At 43.9% G+C, this 17,204-nt stretch overlaps 1 protein-coding gene across 1 annotated transcript in view; it reads left to right on the forward strand.

Annotated features, from left to right (window-relative positions):
• Nucleotides 1-17,204, forward strand: part of LOC148010550 (transcription factor GTE6-like) — an 81,206-nt gene that overhangs the window by 39,369 nt on the left and 24,633 nt on the right. The window lies entirely within an intron of this gene.

The following is a 17,204-nucleotide window of genomic DNA, read 5'->3' on the forward strand; positions in this document are numbered from 1 at the left end:
AGTGTTACCTTGAGGTGTTTGAGGTGCAAGACCTCCTGGTCAGTTCAAATCACCTGTAACATAGTCCCACAAGTCCTTCGCTACAAGAAGGTTGTAGACCATAAAACTCTACAACAGGTAGTTTGATCCATCAAGTTTGTCCTCCTGAGTGAGGACACCAAGGATATTACTCTGATCATTAGTCCCCTGACGTGCCATGCTATCAATAATGGACAGAAATTTGCAGCCTAATACTTCTCTATTGAAGTATAGATTGTACTCCTCAGAGTACCAAAAATTCCCCTGGGATTATGCAACAAGTATCAAATTGTCACACAAATGCCAAAGTGTGCCCAATTTGACCAAAAACAGCACTCAGCCAAGAAATAACAGCAATGCACTGATGTACCACACTTGCCTCGTAATATGTGCCCTCAAAAGTACAAGTTACAACAGCTTAATACTGATTCTTACAAAAATTTACTGAACTTCCCTAAAATTTTCTGCTCAATCTAATTGTAACAGCAATTAAATGCTGTTGTACCGCTTGTTTGCTCCCTTGCAATGCATGTCAGGCAAAAGCCCCAAATTTCTTCCTAAAATTTCAAAGAAATTGAGGAAATTTGTACCTTATAGCTTGAATTTATGCAGCAATGTCACCTCGGGGTGCATGCCAACAGTGACTAGCAGCTAGAGTTTGCGTCATGATGCGTGCCATAGCCTCTTGGACAAAAGCCCTAAATTACTTGCACAAATGGTGATGAAATTGTGCAATATCAGCGTTTCCAATGAAAATTCGCACATGGGATTGCAAATTGGGCAAAAGCCCTAAAATTTTTGGTGGGAATGTCAAAGAAATTGTGAAATTTCTTCAAATTGGTTGTCAATTTGAACTCAAGGAGTGAAAATTGACAAAACCCCCAAATTTTGGGCAACACGAGCTGAGATTTGGAAAGAGATGGCCAAAATGGATGGGAAATTGCAGAAATTTCGAAAAGACCACAAATTTGAAAATTAGGGCTTTTGCACTTTTTAGGATTTGAAGAAAATCTTAGGCAGGGTTGAGAATATGGCGGGCAGAGGTGAGAAAATAAGGGGCTGTGTACGAGACTGCACGTAGGGCTGGACACAGGCTGAAAACAGTAGCAGTTGGTCCTTCTCTTCCTTGGGCAAAGAGCTGGTTGAAAGCAATAGGACCTTAGGTGGGGTGGCACCGGTTGACGGTGGCTGAATTGAATCTGTGCATAGAACCTTGCTCTGATACCAAATGTTGGAAAATAACACCCAGCTATGGAGGAGAGAAAAGAGAGATAATGAGAGTGTGCTAAAGCAAAAGTGTAGGATGTACTTGCTAAACCGAAAGAATGAGAATGAAAGGTATAAGATAGGTCTAAGATAGACCTAGCTCCAACTCAACTAGAGTTAACTGACTCTAACTCTAACTCTAAGAGTGGTAGTTGTGTTCACACTAAGAACTGAAAAAGAACTAAAGACTAAAACATTGGGCACTGCCCATAGAATTTGCAAATTCTAACAAGAGATCTGCTTGAGGGGTGAGCTTTCCTATCTTGTCATCAAGGGTTTGTGTATAAGCGCGACTATCAAAAACTCTGAAGTGAGAAACAATAGGTCAAGAGCCCAAAAATGCCTTGTATGGAGTCTTTTTAGGGACCATTGTAGGACATTGGTTAAGGATGTACGTTGAATTGTTAACAGCCTCAACCCAAAGGCATTGAGGAAGCTCACACGGTGGCAGTCAGCGGTGACGGGCGACGGAGTTTTTTTCACACGAAAAAACAAGAATTGTGTTTAGAGCATTTTGGTGGAAGGCTGGTTAGGTCAACCCTTGACCTAAACATAAGTTGTACTCACTCTATCTTTCATTCTAGCAAGTACACTCTTCTCTTTTTGCTTCAGCTCACTCTCTTGCTGTCATTGTCTCTCCTCTCTCTCTCTCCATAGCTGGCTGCCATTTTCCAACATTTGGTATCAAAGCAGCTCGTACGCGCAGATTCTGTTCAGCCATTGTCAGCCGGTGCCATCCCGCCCAAGGTCCTACTGCTGCCAGCTTGGTTCTCGGCTCGAGGAAGAGTTTTCAGCTGTTGTGAGGTGCTGTTGAAGTGGAGGAGGAGCTGTAGCTGAGCCGTCTCTTGTCTACTCCAGATCTGTCCAGTTCAGCCATCAGCTCCAAATCTGTCCATTTGCTCCAGATCTGTCCAGCTCAGTCATCTGCTCCAGATCTGCTGTTTTTAGCTTGCAAGCAGTCCAACGTGCAGTCCCACATGCAGGCCTACACACAGCCTGAGGAGCTGCTGTTTTGGAAGAGCTGCTGCTGTTTTCAGCTCTGCCCGCCATTTTCTTAGTCCTGCCCGCCAATTTCTGCAAACCCTAAAAAGTGCAAAAACCCTAATTTTCAGATTTGGGGTTAAATCATGTGTTAAATCGTGCACCCACTAAGGCACTGAAGATGATAACACCGTTCGAAGCTTGGCATGGCAAGAAACCCAAAGTAGACTTCTTTTGGGGTGTTTGGTTGCTTAGCCTATGCACATATTCCAAAAGAGCTTCGTGGGAAGCTTGATGACAAGGGTGTAAAATGCATATTTATTGGCTATAGTTTGGAGAGCAAGGGCTATCGCTTGTATGACCCATGCACGAAGAAAGTCTTTGTTAGTAGGGATGCCCTATTTGCTGAAAATGCTGCATTTTCACATGATCAGTTTCAAATACCAGCCACCCATGACATTGGTGATGTCTTTGAGGGTCTTTTGCCACTTATTTTGGAGTCTGTGCCTGCTGTAAATGGCAGGACAGACTTAATACAGCAAGCTGTTGCTGCACCATATGCTCCCGAACAGCAGGGTATTGATGATGGTTTGCCACATGCAGTAGAAGAAGCAGTACATCATGAAAGGGCTGCTGTAAATGCAGCCAAAACAGTCCCAAGATGGCTGTTACAGACTCTCCAGGAGAGTAAAATGGATGCTCCTATACCTCAACGCACTAGAAGGACTGTCAGAAATGCAGCAAATGATGCAGGGGGGACACATTTGATTGATTTTACGGAAGTAGATGATTGTGATAAGCATGTGTTTATGACCTCACTATTGGACGATGATGAGCCTACTTCCTTGGACGAAGCTCAACAAGATGTACATTGGATGCAGGCCATGCAGGATGAGTTAGACTCTATTGCCATTAACTCTACATGGGATCTTGTGGATTTACCACCTGGCAAGAAGGCCATGGGCACAAAATGGGTTTTTAAACTCAAACGCAAGGTTGATGGTACAATTGACAGGTACAAAGCATGGTTTGTAGCAAAAGGCTATGCACAAAAGAAGGGCATATATTATGAAGAAACTTTTGCTCCTACATCCCGTACGGTGAGATGTGTGATTGCAATGGCTGTAAATTATTGCTGGAAAGTACATCAGTTGGACATTAAGACAGCATTCTTGAATGGAGATTTGCATGAGGATGTTTATGTGTCACAATCTCCAGGGTTTGTGGTTAAAGGGAAAGAGCACATGGTATGCAAGTTGCATAAAGCTCTTCATGGTCTCAGACAGGCTCATCGTATATGGTACTCCAAAATTGATGCTTATTTGGCTAGCAAAGGGTTCAAAAATAGTCCAACTACTCCCACTATGTACATTAAGAATGGTTGGGGCGGGGGGGGGGGGGGAGGGAGGACTTGCTGATTATGATTCTTTATGTAGATGACATGCTGCGCACTGGACCTACAAAAGAAAAAATTGTAGATTTTAAGGCTGAATTAAAATATGTATTTGCTATGTCAGATATGGGCTGCCTGCACTATTATTTAGGGATTCAATTCACCCAAAAACAGTATGGTATCATCATGTCAGAGTCACAATATGTGGATAAGCTGTTACATAGGTTTAGCATACAAGATTGCAAACCTATGTGCACTCTTGTGGAGCTAGGCTTAAAGCTGTCTATGCATGATGGTGAAGAGATGCTTGATGTTGCAATTTACAGCCAGGCTGTTGGATGTCTTATTTATATTTGCAATACACGTCCGAACATTCCGTATGTAGTATCTCAGGTGAGCAGGTATATGCATAGCCCACGGATCATACATTGGCAAGCTATTAAGCGGATCTTCAGACATTTGCAAGATACTCTGTCACATGCATTATTATTTCCTGGGGGGGGAGACTTGTACTTACAGGCTTACAGTATTTCAAATTGGACTGGTGATGCAGACACTAGGCAGTCTACTAGTGGACATTGTTTCTTTCTAGGCCGTTCATGCATTTCATGGCTAAGCAAGAAACAGCCTACAGTGGCTGCCTCGTCTTGTGAGGCTAAGTATAGGGCAGCCTTCACGGCAACAGTGGAATGTGTATGGTTGTGTAGATTGTTGGCTGATCTACATTAACCATTGGAGGGTCCTATGCCCATTCTTTCTGATAGTCGGAGTGCTATTGCAGTAGCACGAAATCCTGTGTTTCATGCTCGCACGAAACACATAGAGGTGCATTACTATTATATCAGAGAGGGATGCTATGCAGGAGAGATCAGCTTGATGTATGTACCCACACAGAAAAATGTTATAGTCATTTTTACCAAGGCACTACCATGCGAGAAGTTTGAGGCTTTTCGAAAGTCCTTAAACTTGTTACCCTTTGGTGATTGATCATCCTTGTACTTCATCACATTGGCATTGCAGGGGGATGTTAGAATTTGTCGATTCTATGGGCAACGCCCAATGTAATTTGTGTGGTGTGGACACTTATTAAAGTGTCAATGTAAGGTGTGTACACCTAGTGTCTTAGAAACTTAAAAGTAGTGACACTAGGCTCTAGAGTAAAATAAACCTAACTCTAGTTAGTTGGTGGAAGGCTGGTTAGGTCAACCCTTGACCTAAACATAAGTTGTACTTTCACTCTATCTTTCATTCTAGCAAGTACACTCTTCTCTTTTTGCTTCAGCTCACTCTCTTCCTGTCATTGTCTCTCCTCTCTCTCTCCATAGTTGGCTGCCATTTTTCAACACAGCGTAGTCTGCATCTGTGAAACCAACAACAGATGACTTTTGCTTACCAAAGCAAATACACAAATCCTTTGTGCCCTTAAGGTATCTCATGATACCCTTCATTGCTTCCCAATGTTTTTTGCTAGGATATACCATGTATTTGCTAACTACTCCCACTGCAAATGCAATGTCAGGATGTGTAGCAACCATAGCATACATCAAGCTACCAATAGCTGAAGCATAAGGTATCTTGGCCATTTCAGCCTTACCATCATCTAATGTAGGGCTGTCATTTGCACTAAGTTTCACATATGGAGGCAATGGTGCACTGATAGCTTTCCCCCCCTCCGTATTGAAATGTTGCAGAACTTTGGTAATATACTCTTGCTGTGATAGATAAAGAAGAGTATACGCATGCCAAGAACGTGATTTGTCTCACCAAGATCTTTCATATCAAAGCTATTGTGCAGACTCTGCTTCAAGGAGTCCAAGGCATGAACATCCTTGCCTGCAATTAGCATGTCATCCACATACAATGCCAAGAGAATAAGGCTGCCATCTGCTGCCATCTTGGTATATAAGCAGTGATCAACTTGAGAAAGATGAAATCCATGAGATTGCATAAATGTATCAAATTTGTGATACTATTCGCGTGGTGCGTGCTTCAGCCCATACAGACTTTTGTTGAGTTTATATACCATGTGCTCTTTTCCCTTGGCAACAAAACCATCAGGCTGCTGCGTATAGATTTCCTCATGTAGATCACCATGTAAGAAGGTGGTTTTTACATCTATTTGTATGAGTTCCATGTCCTCAGATGCAACCAAGCCCAAGATGGTTTGCAAAGTAGTCATTTTGACTACAGGAGAGAAGATTTCATCAAAATCAAGTCCATGTTCTTGCTTGTACCCTTAAGCAACCAAGCGTGCCTTGGTACTTGGGCAAAGAACCAGAAGTAACTTTCATTTTGTAAATCCATTTGTAGGGTAGCACTTTTTGTCCTTTTGGGAAAAGTACCAAATCCCAAGTGCCATTCTTCATGAGAGATTCCATCTCTGATAGTATTGCTTTTTGCCATTTCTTACTATCCTGTCTATCCATTGCTTCCTGGAAGCATGACGGTTCACCACAATCTGTTAACATGACATAATCAGCCACATAGTTGATTCCAGTAACAAATCTATTTGGCTGTTTTTGCACTCTGGTCGACCTACGGACCCAGTGGTCAATATTTGCTGGCTGTTCAGCCTGTAAATATGCATTAACAGCTTGCTGTTCTACAAGTACAGCTTGCTATATAAGTGGTTTAGGTTGTTTCAAGTGCACATGTTCTTACTGAATTTGTGGGACATCATGGGCAAGATCTTGCTGATCATTTACAGCATCATTCCCTACATTTTTAGGGACATTTTCAATAGGTATTTGTTGCTGTCTAATGGGCATTCTTTGCTGTCCAATTGGTACATCCTCTCGGAATACAACCCTTCTGACTTCCTCTGTTCTTTCGGGATGTTTGTGCATGCGATCTTCCCGGAAGATGACATCATTGGTGCGTACTACCTTTCTTTTCTTGGGATCCTATAATCTATACCCCATTTCACCTTCATCATCATATCCTAGGAAAATACATTTACAGGACTTTGGGTCAAGTTTGCTGCATTCTTTCTTGTGTATGTGCCCAAATGCCTTGCAGCCAAACACTCTCAAGTGTGCATACGAAGGTGGCTTGCCCGACCATACTTCTTGGGGAACTCCCCTCCCCCCCCCCCCCAAAGATAACCCTGGTATTTGACATACATGTGTATGTACTAACTCTAAGGGTGAAGACTTTAGAGAAAAAGATTTTTTGTGTGACGTTTGAGCATGTTTACCATAAATGTAGTGATCACACTGTTCAAAATCAACATACCTCAAATATGGTAAATAACCCAAACGAGAGAGCACTTTCATTCCAGATTGACTCATGTGTCCCAACCGGCTATGCCAAAAAGAAATACTTGGCTGCTCAGCTATGGCGACAACATGGTTACGCACACTAGATACATGCAAAGGATGCAGAGTATCACTTTTGGACCCCTTGGCAACAATGCAGGATCCCTTACATATTTTCCATTTGCTATCCCCAAAGGTGGTGTGATAGCCTTCATCATCTAGTTGGCCTGTGGCCATGCTGAAATTCCAGTTTCACATTGCCAATACTTGCAATTTTACATGCATAGTTATCCCCCAAGTGGAAAACACCATGTACTGCACCATTCTAGTTAGAGAACCACTCATGATGTGGTGTGATATGAAAGGACGCACTTGAATCAAGTATCCAAGTGTGAATGTCATCCTCAGAATCTGCAATCAATGCATTTGTATCCAAAGAAGAAGCTACAAGTACATCACCGTCACTGTCATTATCATGAGTGACTACATTAATCTCTTGTATTTTCACATTGCTCTTTTTGGCATGTTGGCTATCCTTGTTTTCAGCCTTGTTGGCTTCATTGTTTTTGTTTTTACCCTTCTCTTTCTTCAGCTGAATGCAATTCCTTTTGTAGTGCCCCTTTTTGCCACAATGATGGCACTCCACATTCTTTCCATGAGATTTGCTGCGTGCTCGGTTTTCAGAACTGCTCTTATGCTGAAATATACCTTTGTGTGAAATATTCGGCAAAGAACTCTCCACATCAGAGTATTCAATCAATAAACCTTGCTGGTTGCACTTTTCTGAGTATACAATTCTTCAAGCCTTTGCCACATTGCATATGCTGAATTCAGCTTCTCAATGTTGAAGAGCAAGTTTTCTGACACTGAGAGCTCAATGGTAGAGCGAGCAAGCTCGTCCAAGTCATCCCACTCGTCTTGTTCCATGTCTGTTGGTTTGATTTCCTTTGTTTTGATGGGCTTTACATGTTTCTTCTGCACCAAGACATTGTGGCATTGTTTTTGCCAAATTGCAAAATTATGGGCACCCTCAAGCTTCTTAATGTACAAAAGATTACTGCTGTCACTATTTCCAGCCATAATTTGCATCCCCAATTGACTAATTGGTCACCAAAGGCAAGTCCAAATATGACACAAGTGACCACAATGCACAAGAGTACCAACCAGCAATGAAAATTCCAAGATTGCAGAAAGAAAATTTCAGATCTGCAAATGAATTTTCAGAATTAAAAAATGTCGTTTGCTGCACTCCTCAAGCAGTTTCTGACACAATTAGAGACCAAGCCAACAGTTACATGTGAAATCCCCAAAAAATTTCACTGCAATTTCTACTCCAAAAGCATTCCCGAGCACAAAATTGACAATTTGGGTCAAAAGCCCCAAATTTTAAGAGGATAATATGTTCAAAATTGCATCAATTCAAGTGCCCAAGTGCATATACCAAGCAATTCTTGCACAAATTGATGAAATTCTGCAAAAGCCTCAAATTTCTTGGGTCCGCTATGCACAAAGCTCACTAAAATTGAAGAAATTTCATTGAAATGTGAAAAAACCCCAAAATTCCATGGGCAATTGTGCACTAATTTTACAATTTTTGAGTCAGATTGTCCACTTCTACATTAAAATCCCTAGATCTAGAAAAAGCCCTGAATTCCTTGGGGAGAATTTAACTTTGTGCCTTGGCGTGTGAACGCCCGATGGAGAAAGAAAGAAAGATATATTAACGTCTACATAAGGCCAATGTGGCCTATGAGACAAAATCCAGAGTACATCCATGTCTAATGTCATCCCATCAGTAAGTAAAAGAGAACATTACAAATAAGTGGGTGGCCTATGAAACAATATTGAAAATAACTATACGATGGGATTATACTAGGGTTGAACCATGTGTAGTGTTGTTCCATCGATAGAAAAGAAAAGGAAAGGAAAAAAGAACCGGATCTAATAGAACCATGTACAAAAGTGTGGTGGGGACTATGGGCTGTAGTTGATCTCAAGATCTGCACATGATCTCAGCTATGATGCGGTCCCTATCTGCTTCACTGATATGCCTGGTGGTGAGTCTGTGGTGTCTCGTGATAATGGCTCTAATCCGACTGTGGTGTGGCCTCCTCGGACGTGGTCCTGGTAGACAGGATTAGTTGTGCTCGACGAAGGGAAATGGCTCTATCCAATGTGACTCCATGGTGTGGCTTGTAAGGTGTCTGGCGGGGTGGCTCTGTTTCTGCTAGGCTAGTAGTGTCAGTAGGGTCGGCTCTGTAGAAGAAGTCTGTCACTGCTCTGTGTGTGTGTCTCTCCAGGTGAGTTGATCTCCTGTCTCACAGTAGTGCAGTTCGGCGCCTCTCGAGCTCCAGGAGGAAGAGACCTAGGCATCTCTGGTCCTCGTACTCCATGACGCGACGAAGGGGTCCAAATCCATCACGGAAGAGAAAAAAAGATATTTCCTTTAAAAGAAAAAAAACATTGACTTGCTGCCTATCGTGTGAGCCACGTTTGTGGCGACCGGTTGTGGTCGCCTCTAGTCTGGTTCGGTCCGCCGTGTGCTAGTCGCAGCCCTTCCTGGTCCAGTCCACCCCACAATGACAATGGCTCTGTGGGTAGTTGGCCAAGTGCAAGGAGCTCAATGGCAATGGCAATGGCTGTTGGTGAATGATTGGGAGCGACGGCAAGGGCGATGAAGGAAAGTGGCTCTAATACCATTGTTGGCCCAAGTGTGAAGTAATTGCACGATTAATTGCTAGAGAAAAAAAGATAATGAATGAATTAATCAATGCACAATAACTCAATCACAAAGTGGGAGGCGATGTGTTAATGAGCGAGAGAGAATACAACAATCAAGGTGATCACAATGAATAATGCCACTTGTGTGCTAATGAGGCACAAAGTGTCTTTTAACAATAAAATAAAACCCTAATGGCTTAACCATCACTGGAAACCCTAACCATAGTGTCAATTAGTGCTTAGGCCACTTGGGGAAACAAGTGCATTTAATGACAATTTAAATGCCTAGGGAGCTCGGATCATCGATCAAAGGGCATCAACATGCAGCCCATGAGATGGCCTACAATGGCACCATTGCACTTTGCATAGTATTTTGTTTGAGCACAACACCTTACATTACTCCTTGTATAAAAACATGCGTTGGCATTGCATTTTTGTGAATGGAGTGCTTTGGATACGGGGAAAACTTGTATTTGCAGGTACTCATCCAAGGATGAAAACTCCTTGCATGTGTGCATACCTCCCTTGTCAAAGAGTGGTTGACCTTGGATCCACCGTGTTCGCAGCATCTCATATGGAAGTCTACGATGGCTGAGTATTATGCCAGCATGCAACATATAGCCCTATCATTACTTCATCACTACACTTACCTATTTCCCATGCCACTTACCCACATCATTTTCTTCATTAGATTCTTTGTCACCCCTACCTTGTTGTGCCTCTCTTTAGGGAAGATGTATTTATGTTTCCCCCCTACTGTCATCAAAAGCCATTAAAAGAAAAGAAAAGGAAATAAAATTAAAATCAGTAAGACCCTTTAATAGGGCTATTTGAAAGAAGATATCCATCACCTTTGTAGTCTTGGTAGGTTCATGGTTAGTTGACATGCACCCTTGGATTGATGCCCTGGTTGCTTTGGGGTGGGACCTATCAGGTATTGAAAAGAGGATAGAGACCAACTCTCATCCTGTCTTGGGTACAACCCTTTTGGGCATGAGAAGGGGTGTTGAGCTACTAAAATTAGGGTTTCATTAAACCCATAATTAAGTCTGTTGAAATCAGCCCCAAAAGCACAAAATCCTGAATTGATAAATTAAGTGGTGTATTGTTGCCTGCAGGTCAAATGCACCCCCAATTCTCTATAAACAAGAGCCTAATGAGTGCATCCATTCAGACAAATAGATCCACATTGATTTTCGTTTAAGTAGCTATCTGCTGCATTGTGGCATCCATTTGAGGTACGATGCACTCTCGGAGCTGTCATCCATGAGTCCGACTCCTTTTCCAGCTCATCTCATCCCTGGTCCACCCAAGACAAGGGAGGTTTGAGGCCCATTATCATTCTAGCATAGTCTGATTCTTCATTCATTCATTCTTCACTTTGCGTTCTCTTGTCCTTGAGTTCTAAAGCTTTCATTTGTTAGATATGATCAATGCCCCACCCTCATTAGGTGCTACCAATGATCCATGGTGCTCAAAGTTGTAAGGCCCCCATTATGAGGAGAAGCCAAATGTGAGCCCGGACATTGGTGGAGTCCTGACTTGTATATCAGATGAGGTCTATGTGACCGGATGGCAAAAAGGTGACTGTTGTGGGTCTAATCTTTGGGTTAGACGGAGTGGTTAAGCTGGTAGCAACTCGAGGCACATTGCATTGAGTTGCGTGGTAAGGGAGTTAAAAGGGGCCCCTATTGTGGGGTCCGGGGGCCGCGGAAGCGGCCCCTGGCTGGGGGGTCCCAGGGGGGCCAGCGGCCCCCCTGGCGGGGGTCCGGGGGCAGCGCCCCCGGCCCGATGGTAAAGGGAATATTCCCTGGAATATTCCCTGGCCGACTAGTGGAGGTTCATATGGTAGGTCGGTCAGCAGGCCGACCTAACGACCTACGCGGGCTATAAAAGCTAAACCCCTTCGCAGCCATCTCACACTCATCTTTCACCCAGTCAAAGTTGTTGTTCCAGCTAGCCTTAAGCTCTTCGCCTATCTTCTGTCTAGATCGCCATCTAAGCTTCACTCAGTGGAAGCGCACGGGTGGACAGAGCCATCTTTGTATCAGTTGTTTGGAGTTAAAGAATTTTACTGATTCTCCTCTTATCTGTTGTGTACTCTCTATCTCTTTCTCAGATTCTGTTCGCTGCGCTGTGTATTATTTTACATGGTATCAGAGCCCAGGGGGCTCTAGAGATCGGAGAGAGTGCAAGAGGCAAAGGCTTCAACAGCAAAGAGAAACGATGTCGACTCCGGGAAGCAGTTCTGGCGCATCAGGAAGCGGTGCAGGAGGTGGTGCTGCTGTACCGGCTATTCAAACACTGAGGATTCGTCCACCAACCTTCAGCGAAGGCAAGTTAGATGGTACAAACTACACCTTGTGGAAGTTCAAAATTACTACTATCCTTGATTCTTATGAGCTTCTGGAGACTGTGCTGGGGACTGACGCAGAACCACAGCCTACCCCCGACCCATCAAATCCTAGTGTGATGATTCCTCCGAATGCAGATCTTCTACGAGCTTGGAAACGAAGGAATGCAGATGCATTGTGTGCCTTAGTTACAAGCTGTTCTGACAGTGTTTTGACTCTGATTCAGCATACAACCAAAGCGTCAGAGGCTTGGAATGTACTAAGGAGTCAGTATGAAACACGAAACCAAACAAGGATTCAAAACTTGGAGAATCAACTAGCAGCGGAGAAGTTTGCTGAAGGAGAGACGGTTGAAGCATTCATCACTCGGATTAAGAATCTGCGCGACCAGATGGCTGGCGCTGGGATACAAAAGACTAGCGAAGAGCTAGCTCGGAGGTGTCTTCGGATTTGTCCACAAAAGTTTGATGGACTAGTAACTGCCCTTAATACTCAGGTGAGACCTCAAGCTTTGACTTTTGAGGAGTTTTGTGCATTATTAATGGAGGAGGAGTTGAGGCTGAAAGCCCGAGAAGGAAGCAACAATGGAGATGCTGCATTCTCTGCCAATGCAAAAGGCAAAGGTGTTTCCTCCACCAAAAATGATGGTGACAAAAAGAAGAAGGGCGGCAAGAAGAAGTTTCAAGGAGAGTGCTTCTACTGTAAGAAGAAAGGACATGCAATTGCAGATTGTCGTGTCAAGAAGGCAGATGAAAAGAATGGTACCCTTAAAAGTAAAGGGAAAGAGACAGCCAATACGGCTGAAGCAGAGTTGGAATTATTCATGGCGACCATTGAGGAAGTGTGCTCCTCGGCGCAAGAAGAATCTACCACTGACTCTTGGGTGTTGGATAGTGGGGCCTCCCGTCACATGACCAACAAGAAAGGTCTATACAGTTCTATGCAGCCTCTACAAGAATCCATCACTGTGACGGTTGGAAATGATGCTAAATGCCCTGCTGCGGGCACAGGTACTATTTCTTTTGTTGCTGCAAATGGTGAAGTAAAAAAGCTTTCAAATGTGTTGTATGTTCCCGAAATCAGGAGAAATCTCTTATCAGTTGCTGCCATAACTGATCTTGGTCATGAAGTGAGGTTCAAGAAGACAGGTGCAGAAATTATTGATAGTGCTGGCACAATTGTTGGCAAAGGAGAAAGGAGGAACAACCTGTATGAGCTAAGTGCTCTTACAGCCACCGCTGGAGTGGGCACAAGTAAGCTTTGGCATGAAAGGTTTGGACACATCGGATTTGCAGTATTGAAGGAGATGCAAAAGCAAGGTATGGTTGCTCACCTACCTACAATAACTGAATTGAAGGAACCATGTGAAGCTTGTATGATGGGCAAGCAACAGAGAAAGGCATTTCCACAAGAAAGCAAGAATAGAGCACATGCTCCTCTAGAGTTGGTGCATGCTGACTTGTGTGGTAAGATGCCTACACAGGCCTTGGGGGGATCTTCTTATTTTATGTTGATTGTCGACGACTACAGTAGGAAGATGTGGGTGTACTTCCTTCGTGATAAGGCTCAAGCTTTTGGTAAGTTTAAAGAATGGCTAATACTTGTTGAGAATGAAACAGGGAAAAGTGTGAAGAAATTTAGAACAGATGGTGGTGGTGAGTTCAACTCAAAGGAGTTTGAAGGCTTTTGCAAGAGCAAAGGGATCAAGCGTCAATTGACGACGCCTCACACACCTCAGCAGAATGGTGTTGTGGAACGCAGGAATCGTACCATTGTGGAGATGGCAAGATGCATGCTAAAGGGCAAGGGATTGCCTAACCATTTTTGGGCTGAAGCTGTTAATACTGCAGTCTACATTCTAAATCGGAGCTACACAAAGGCTCTCAAGGGAAAAACACCTCATGAGGCTTACACTGGTAAGAAACCATCTGTTTCACATTTCAGAATTTTTGGATGTGAATGTTATGCACATGTTCCAGATGAGAAGAGAAACAAGTTACAACCAAAAAGCAGAAAATGTATCTTCTTGGGTTATAGTGATGAGCAGAAGGCTTACAAGTTATATGACCAAGAGGCAAAGAAGATCATCGCGAGCCGTGATGTGGTGTTCAAGGAGGAGCCGCATACAGTGGAGGAGGAGAAGGCAAGGTCTTCCACTTTATCATCAAGCGAAGAAGTAGTCCACTATGAACCTGTCCCGAGAGCTATCCCTATCCTTAAGGAGGAGGAAGCATCATCTTCAGATGATGAGGAAAAAGTTCACCAACCTGACATCACCCCACCGGAAAAGCCATTGCCGCGCTGGGTGAAGCAACTCTATGACCACAATAATCCTATGCCTGCATCTGTTGAGGAGAAGGCAGACGGACCAAGGAGGTCTCAGAGAATAGAGGAGCAAAGGAGGGCTTCTGCTCACATAGTCAACATGGCCTTGATGGTTGAGATTATGAGAGAAGTAAAGGAGCCAACTGACTTAGAAGAAGCACTTGCAGATCCATCATGGAAGGCTGCTATGCAGGCGGAGTATGACAGCATAATGAAGAATGACACTTGGGAGCTAGTGGATCGGCCAGCAAAGCGGAAGATTATTGGCACCAAGTGGATCTGGAAGGTAAAGTACAAGGCTGATGGTACCTTAGAAAAGTACAAAGCTAGACTGGTTGCCCAAGGATTTTCACAAGTTGAAGGGTTTGATTTTCAAGAGTCATTTGCCCCAACTGCCAGAATGACCACTATTCGCACGGTACTTGCAGTGGCTGCCCACAAGAAGTGGCCAGTGTACCAAATGGATGTTAAGTCAGCGTTCTTAAATGGTGACCTCAAGGAGGAGGTGTACGTGGCTCAGCCACCAGGGTTTGAGGCCCCCCATTCTGAGAACAAAGTGTGTAAACTGAAGAAGGCATTGTATGGGCTGAAACAAGCCCCTAGAGCATGGTACCAGCGGATAGATAGGTTCTTTTTAAACCTAAACTTCAAAAGATGTGCCTCAGATGCTAACTTGTATGTTTACAGGGATGGTAAAAAGTCTGTAGTGATTGTCCTATATGTGGACGACCTTCTTATTACAGGTGACTATGAAGATATGATCAACCAAACTCGAAAGGCTTTGAGTTTTGAGTTTGAAATGACAGACTTGGGCTTGCTGCACTATTGTTTGGGGATTGAAGTCTGGCAAGAGCCAGGAAAGATCTTCATCTCTCAGAAGAAGTATGCATGGGAGATCTTGAAGGCATTTGGCATGACCGAGTGCAAGGAGATAGCTACACCTATGGAGGTGAATGCAAAGTTATCCGTCGAGGATACATCAGCATTAGCAGACATTGGGAGGTATAGGAGGTTGGTCGGCAGTCTGATCTACTTGTGTAACACCAGACCAGATATCAGTTTTGCTGTTGGTGTTTTGAGCAGGTTCTCAAACAAACCTCATGAGAGTCATTGGAAGGCTGGGATGCGGGTGCTCAGATACTTGAAGAAAACTCTTGACTATGGTATCACATACAGTTTCGGAACTTCTCTTGTGGGGAACTGTGACTCAGATTGGGCAGGAGACATTGATTCCAGGAAGTCAGTTTCTGGTTATTGTTTCTCTTTGGGTTCAGGAATTTTCTCTTGGATTAGTAAGAAGCAACCAACAGTGGCATTGTCTTCTACCGAAGCAGAGTACAAGGCAGCTTGTTTTGCTGCATGTGAGGCCGTATGGTTGAGAAGGATTCTATGGCATATGGGAGTGCAGGATGAAGAACCAACTGTGCTGAGATGTGACAATCAGAGTTGCATCGCCATTGCCAAAAATCCAGTGTTTCATGCACGCACCAAACATATAGAGATCCAGTATCACTATGTGCGTGATTTGATGGAGGATGGGATAGTGGAATTGGTCTACTGTCCAACAGAGGAGAATGGAGCAGATATCTTCACCAAAGCACTTACGAAGGATCTGCTTCAAGTTCATCTTCAGAGACTCGGCATTGGGCCGAGGAGATAGTTCACCTATGGGTGGACATTGAGGGGGGGTGTTAGATATGATCAATGCCCCACCCTCATTAGGTGCTACCAATGATCCATGGTGCTCAAAGTTGTAAGGCCCCCATTATGAGGAGAAGCCAAATGTGAGCCCGGACATTGGTGGAGTCCTGACTTGTATATCAGATGAGGTCTATGTGACCGGATGGCAAAAAGGTGACTGTTGTGGGTCTAATCTTTGGGTTAGACGGAGTGGTTAAGCTGGTAGCAACTCGAGGCACATTGCATTGAGTTGCGTGGTAAGGGAGTTAAAAGGGGCCCCTATTGTGGGGTCCGGGGGCCGCGGAAGCGGCCCCTGGCTGGGGGGTCCCAGGGGGGCCAGCGGCCCCCCTGGCGGGGGTCCGGGGGCAGCGCCCCCGGCCCGATGGTAAAGGGAATATTCCCTGGAATATTCCCTGGCCGACTAGTGGAGGTTCATATGGTAGGTCGGTCAGCAGGCCGACCTAACGACCTACGCGGGCTATAAAAGCTAAACCCCTTCGCAGCCATCTCACACTCATCTTTCACCCAGTCAAAGTTGTTGTTCCAGCTAGCCTTAAGCTCTTCGCCTATCTTCTGTCTAGATCGCCATCTAAGCTTCACTCAGTGGAAGCGCACGGGTGGACAGAGCCATCTTTGTATCAGTTGTTTGGAGTTAAAGAATTTTACTGATTCTCCTCTTATCTGTTGTGTACTCTCTATCTCTTTCTCAGATTCTGTTCGCTGCGCTGTGTAATATTTTACATCATTGTGTTCTACACTTTGAGTTCTCATTCTCTGTTCGATCATTTCTTTATAGGGGGATTATGTTTATTACCCCTCATTCTCACTCAGCTTGTTTGGATTCTTGTTCCCTGATATGTCAGTGAAATGGGGTGTTGAGAGTATGTGTCCAACTCCATATCAGGGAATAAAGTATTTAAGAGCTTGTCCTAGATTTTTCACCATGTGTAGTAGGTCTATTTTGATTTTTAGTTAGACCATTTTTTACTTTTTTAGGTTGGGCCAGTTTTGTCCTATAGGTTGGCCCAGATTTTCAGATTTGCATCTATTTATAGGCTCCCTTTGTACATGCTTCATTACTCATTCTATTCAGTTTGTTTTTGCCTCTGGCTTGGGGACACTTGCTTCATGTTTCTGCCTTTGTCTCTATCTCCTTTGCTGTTACTCTCTTTTCTTTCGCATTGCACCTCTGCTTTCATAGAAAATAAT

This window comes from Lygodium microphyllum, chromosome 29 (genome assembly GCF_053477565.2).
Source record: "Lygodium microphyllum isolate KBCC chromosome 29, Lygodium_microphyllum_v1.1.10, whole genome shotgun sequence".
In the NCBI taxonomy this organism is placed as follows: domain Eukaryota; kingdom Viridiplantae; phylum Streptophyta; class Polypodiopsida; order Schizaeales; family Lygodiaceae; genus Lygodium; species Lygodium microphyllum.